This window comes from Salmo trutta, chromosome 8 (genome assembly GCF_901001165.1).
Source record: "Salmo trutta chromosome 8, fSalTru1.1, whole genome shotgun sequence".
NCBI lineage: Eukaryota > Metazoa > Chordata > Actinopteri > Salmoniformes > Salmonidae > Salmo > Salmo trutta.
This window is the reverse complement of record NC_042964.1, coordinates 25,783,158-25,790,479: the sequence shown is the minus strand read 5'-3', so window position 1 is coordinate 25,790,479 and position 7,322 is coordinate 25,783,158.

Sequence of the window (7,322 nt, the reverse complement as noted above, 5' to 3'; positions counted from 1 at the left end):
CGTTTTTTGTTGGAGGGGTTATTAATGGGATGGAAATCCTTTTGACTTACATATCCTTAGGAAACGCTAGCAGTTTAAGAGAGAAAGAGAGCAAATAGCATAGGGACAGCCTGGCTGAAGTCCTAGTTTCTATTGGTTAGTGCCAGTAGATTGCAGAGGGGTTCACATACAGTTAAGAGGAAAATCATATATAGCCCAAAAACAAAACATGTACCATCCACTGGCTTTTTCTTTGAAACTCTGCCTAGAAGGCCAGCATCCCGGAGTCGCCTCTTCACTGTTGACGTTGAGACTGGTGTTTTGCGGGTACTATTTAATGAAGCTGCCAGTTGACGACTTGTGAGGCATCTGTTTCTCAAACTAGACACTCTATGTACTTGTCCTCTTGCTCAGTTGTGCACCGGGGCCTCCCACTCTTCCTATCCTGGTTAGAGACAGTTTACGCTGTTCTGTGAAGGGAGTAGTACACAGCGTTGTACGAGGTCTTCAGTTTCTTGGCAATTTCTCACATGGAATAGCCTTCATTTCTCAGAACAAGAATAGACTGATGAGTTTCAGAAGAAAGTTATTTGTTTCTGGCCATTTTGAGCCTGTACTCAAACCCACAAATGCTGATGCTCCAGATACTCAACTCGTCTAAAGAAGGCCAGTTTTATTGCTTCTTTAATCAGTACAGCAGTTTTCAACTGTGCTAACATAATTGCAAAAGGGTTTTCTAATGATCAATTAGCCTTTTAAAATTATAAACTTGGATTAGTTAACACAACGTGCCATTGGAACACAGGAGTGATGGTTGCTGATAATGGGCCTCTGTACGCCTATGTAGATATTCCATAAATAATCTGCCATTTCCAGCTACAATAGTCATTTACAACATTACCAATGTCTACACTGTATTTCTGTATGTACTTTTCTTTCAAAAACATGGACATTTATAAGTGACCCCAAACTTTTGAACGGTAGTGTATATGTAATACTGTTCGACTAGTATTGGACTTGATAGACTACAATGAGCACATAATGGAAGATAGCTTTATTTTATTTGTAGACTTTACAAGACTTTGGATGCAGTTGAACATTATTTTCTGTTTGAAACTTCGATTTTTTTGCTCTGTTAAATTATCCAATGGAACTTCACAGAGATTCAACATTAGACGCGGAATTAAACAAGGATGGCCAATTTCTCCTTTGTTATTTTTAAGGCACTTCATATCAATAAGGACAGTTTTAGGGGTATTCAGATACAACATAAAGAGAGAAAATGTTCACAATTGGCTAACGACACCACCAATTTGTTTTAGATCATAATGAAGTCAAGAAAGCTATTAATGCCTTCTCACATGTATCTGTTTTATCTAGTTTATCTCTGAATATTAGGAAATGTGAATTATTTGCGTTGGAAAGATGTGACTTAAACTCAGTATGTAATATCCCTGTAAAATATGTGATCACATATCTTGGTATTTAAAGTTAGCAAAGATCAGAAAGAAAGGGTCAACTTAAAATTCTCTCCTATTGTAGGGAAAATTGGAAAGAGATTTAACTCCTGGTTATTAAGAGATCTTTCTTTATCTGGATGTGTACTTTTGTCCAAATCTGAAGGTCTGTCCAGATTCGTTTATACCTCCCTTTCCTTGGGTGTTCCTCTGTCAGTAACTAAAATGGTTGATACTAAATTATTTAACTTCATATAGAGGAATGAACCTCATTATTTAAGAAAAGCGGTAATATGTAGCACCCAAAGTGAGGGAGGGTTGAATGCTCTGGATTTTAAAACCTCTAATATAATCTTTAAAATCAAATGGATACAAAACTACATAAGAAATAAGGATTGCATTTGGAATATAATCCCTCATTTAATATTCCAACTGATTGGTGGTCTAGAATTCTTACTCAAATGCAACTTTGATGTGGGTAAGATCCCTATTAAGCTTGCTAACTTTCATAAACAAGTACTTCTAACTTGGAACTTCATGTACAAACATACTTTTCCCACACAGATAAACAATCTGGAATAATAAAGACATAAAATACAAAAACAAGTCTTTGTTTTTCCAGAACTGGTTGGACATGCTTCATTATCTGGGTTAAACAGTTATTGAATAATGATGGACAACTATATGATTATCCAGAATTCATGAGAACTCACAATGTTACGTTTATTCCTGAGGAGTTTCAAATAGTTGTTAAAGCTGTCTCAAAAGGTGCTATTCTTCTTTTAGGAGAATATAACAATACTGTAAGTGCAACTGTTGAAGATTTTGTAGGCTCAATAGAGCTAAAAGGAATTGACATTTTAAACTATAAATGCAATAACATGTATATAAGAACTATGTCAAGATGTTACTATTGCCTCTGCTAAAATGTATTGGAATGCAGCCCTTGGACAAGTCAACTGGAACAAAGTCTCGTTGTTGTCTGGCAAATATTGTATATCTGATAAGGTGAAAGAAGTATCATACAAACTCATTTATAGAATCTAGCCTGTAAAGACCTTTATTATACACAGATTCAAAATAGCTATTGATAACAAATGTGTATTTTGTGGTTGTGATCCAGAAACTCTTCACCATTTATTTTGGGACTGTTCTTATGTCAGAACATTTTGGAGTGAGTTAGATTTTATTTGAAAAGAAATTACTATTAATGTTAATCTGAGAGACTCTGATATTATGTTTCATTTTGATCCAACTGATATGGACCCTGATTGAACTTCCATTGTTAATTTTTCATGGAAGATTCTTTATCCATAAAATTAAGAAGAACAAACCCCTCTTCACATTATTTAAGATAGAGTTTAAATATTATTTTGAAATGATCGGTAAATGTAAAAACAAAAAAGCAGTACGCACCATCAAACTTTTTGAAAAATTTAAATTGTATCTCGATATGTAATACCCCTGTCTGTTAGGTTGATGTACTCTTATATATTTCTGTTTTTGCATTTGTTTTGTTCATAATAAAAATAAAAGTCCTTGGGTGCGGCATTACCGCCACCTACTAGACTGGAGTATAACTCCCTTATACTTTGCTGTCTCAGTCATGTATTTTTGTTGTGCCCGTCTTCTTCTTCTTCTTTGAGATTTGGTTGGCTGATCACATCCAGTATGTGCATACACCGCCACCTACTGTACTGGTGTGTGAGGCCATTCATGCCCTACCCACATTAAATTATTTGATACAGTCATACAAAATTGGGGAAAAGGAAAATGGCCCTTCCAACTATTAGCCTGCTCTAAAAAAGTAAAAAATAAATACCCATTCCACTATTTAACCCTATCTAATCCTACTCCAGGCCAATGGTCTGAGAGGACATAACACTACCACTTAACACCCTCTGCAGCTGTTCTGCAGTAAATCCTTGCAATTCCAAGTACTACTCTGCCGCTGCCACCACAACCTCTATTTTCTGTGACTTTCGATCCATTTCTGCAATTCAATTGACAACCATGTCTATAAACGCTAAAAAGTCCACCTTACTGAAGCACATATTCTTCCCATCACTCTCTCTTGGTCTCTGCCTACTCACAGGAATCCTCTCATGATCCCTCACCCTGTACCAATCCTCCTCTACCACTCTCTTCACTGCTTCGGCATACAACACTTTCTGTACTACTCTAACCCTGGCAACCTCAATCTGCCTTTCTCTCACCGGACAACTCCGATCTCCAGCCACAAGGGCACCCCCACAACTAACACACATAACTTTCTCCACCGATAACACATTCCTTCATGTCATGCCCTTCTGCACACTTCTCACATCTAGGCATCTCCCTCCTATACACTGCTGCAACATGCCCATAAACTTGACACCTAAAACACCATAGTATTTTTGGAACAAAAGCTCTCACGGGATAACTGACAGTTCCTACCTTGACCTGATCTGGCAAAGACTCTGCATCAAAACTCAGCATGACAGACGTCTTCTCCGTTTCCCCACACTCTCCACCGGATCTTCGTCTCACCAAACAGCGGGCGTCACATACACCGAGAAGCTTCAATTTCAACTGCACCTCTTCAACACTTAACGCCACCCCCCGTTATCACTCCTTTCAACAGCTCCCTGCTCCGGAGAACAAAGCAAGTCACAACCTCTCTCCACCCAACCGGACACCACATATGGATCAGCCAAAATGCAAGGATCCATTCTCTGTACAAATCTCACTCCCACTGGGCCAGAATCATCCTTGGGACGAGGCCCGAACTCGGCGGTTCTCACCGCAGGTACTTAATCCTCACTCTCGACAGGTTCCATCGCTGAACTACTGGAGCACGTATCCCTCTTTTTTATACTTGACGCCAACCTTCCCCACCACACTCCTTCCCTCTACACTCAACTTCTTCTCAGCAGTCATCACTGCACCTGCCACCACAGTTAATTTATCCTCACTCTCATCACATTGAATTCCCTCCTCAAGCTCTTCCAAAAGTTCTGTTCCAATCCATATTCACTCAAAACATATTCCACTTTTCTCCTTTTTTTCTTTGTCCGCCATCCTCTTCTTCACCAGATCTTCCAGAAAGCTTGTGCAATCCTCCACTCCATATTTATATGTTCCACTTTCTTCCTTTTTTTCTTGTCTGCATCTTACCGCATGTCCCAAAAGCCTCTCCCCTAGTTGTGCCTTCTCTTTCGTTATCGCCTAAATAAATAAAAAATATACAAAAATATGGTGAAACCGTATCCAGTCTTTTCTCCCCTGAGATAATAATGATGGTAACGAGTCGAATAATGAATGAGTTGGGAAAGACATGATTGGTAGTTCCGAATTGTATGCATGATTTTGTAGCACATGCGGATGTATGAAATACTCCTTAGCCTGAAGTGTTGCCACTTTGTTAAGTTTTTGGGAGGACTATTATTCTACATCAGAACTATGAATAACACATATGGAATCATATAGTAGCCCAAAAAAAGTGTTAACCAAATCAAAATATATGATATATTCGAGATTCTTCAAAGTGGCCACCCTTTGCCTTGACGACAACTTTGCACACGCTTGGCATTCTCTCAACCAGCTTCACGAGGTGTAATTTCAATTATGCATTTCAATTAACAGGTGTGCCTTGTTAAAAGTTAATTTGTGGAATTTCTTTCCTTCTTAATGCATTTGAGCCAATCAGTTGTGTTCTGACAAGGTAGGGGTAGTATATGGAAGATAGCCCTATTTGGTAAAAGACCAAGTCCATATTATGGCAAGGACAGCTCAAATAAGCAAAGCGAAACGACAGTCCATCATTACTTTAACACATGAAGGTCAGTCAACCCGGAAAAGTTCAAGAACTGTGAAAGTTTCTTCAAGTGCAGTTGCAAAAACCATCAAGCGCTATGATGAGACTGGCTTTAGAATTCAAGGCACACTTAACCAGCATGGCTACCACAGCATTCTGCAGCCCTACACCATCCCATCTGGTTTGTGCATAGTAGAACTATCATTTGTTTTTCAACAGGACAATGACCCAACACACCTCCAGTCTCTGTAAGGGCTATTTGACCAAGAAGGAGAGTGATGGAGTGCTGCATCAGATGACCTGGCCTCCACAATCACCTGGCCTCAACCCAACTGAGATGGTTTGGGATGAGTTGGATCGCAGAGTGAAGGGAATGCAGCCAACAAGTGCTCAGCATATGTGGGAACTTCAAGAATGTTGGAAAAGCATTCCAGGTGAAGCTGGTTGAGAGAATGACAAGCGTGTGCAAAGCTGTCATCAAGGCAAAGGGTGGCTACTTTGAAGAATCTGAAATATAAAATATATTTTTTGGTTACTACATGATTCCATATGTGTTATTTCATAGTTTTGATGTCTTCACTATTCTTCTACAATGTAGAAAATAGTAAAAATAAGAAAACCCTTGAATGAGCAGGTGTGTCCAAACTTTTGACTGGTACTGTATATCTCATATATAGTAGAGTAGAATATATTATGTAGAATATATTATGTTAAAATCATCGATCATTATTGTAACATTTAGTGTAATTTCATCTTTGTTTCATTATTTAATTTCATATGTTCTTGTGGTTCAAACTAAATGCATCATCAACAATGGAAACATGATATGCAGTGTAAGTTAATTAGCTGTGGGGAAAATATGTTCATTGAGTTGAAGTCATTATTCATAAAAGGGCCTGAGATCAAAGTCAATATTCAAACCACTAGGGGTCAGCGTTTTTTAGGCAGGAGATCCAGTAAGCATCCCTCTGTAGTTGAAGTGTATAGATGTTACCTCCTTATTGGTATAGTAACATGCTCGATACCTATCTATTTGAGGGAGGAGATAGGATGGTTAGCTTCAACAAAGTGAGCTGCTACTGGGTAGTCAGTGTTCTTACACCTGATTGAGCTGAGGTGTTCAGCTATTGGTTGATTTAAATATATTTTTGTTTGCCCAACGCAAGCTTTCCGCACGAACAGGTAATCAGATAGATAACACCCTTTGTCTTACATAAGATGTCACATGGATTTTACAGCCTCTATGCGGGTGTCTGAAGAAGGATGATTTTGTGTTGCTATTGCATTGTGAACCACATTTGTCATTCCCATTTGGAATTGGTGCCAAGAATGTTTGAGTGGGCTCAGGGGGCAGGTCTGATTTCACTAGGCTATCCCCAATGATATGACTGCGTTTGTACACCACCAAGGCGGGGTCTTGGAAAAGGTGCGCAATTTTTGGTTTGATTGCAGAATATACAGTGCATTTGGAAAGTATTCAGACCCCTTGACTTTTTCCACATTTTGTTACGTTACAGCCTTCTAAATCGGCGGTTGAGCTAACATAGGCTAAATATGATTAGCCTGAGGTTGTAAGAAACAAACAAAAATGACCAGGACATAGACATGGTGTTGGAGTTTGTTGGCTCTGTGTACAAGTTAGTGTGCAATGTGTCATTGTCTTTAATGATTCATAAGTCCAGAAAGCGTATTTTTCACTCATCAGTCTGCATGGTGAGTTTGAGATATTCAGAGCTCTCATTTAGCAGAGCGTGGAATTAATTTAACGCCTGTTGACTTCCTCCCCAGAGGACAAAGACATTGGTTGCGTTCCCCTGCTAAGACGTTACGTGCATCAACCAATGGTTGCGTGCCACATCATCGACTGTGTCATCGACTGGCAGATTGCTATAGCATATGATGTGGTTAGCTGATACATAAAATACCTATCCAGGCGTTGAAAGATCTGGAAGAAGTCAGCAATGCCTGGGCAGAGGAAATAATAGGTAAATAAAGATTGATGTACCTCTTCCATAAGAGGAGTTTTGACAGGAGCGGGTGTCTCTGTTTTGTAAATGAGCTCTTTCTGAAATTGTCCCACATATAGATTA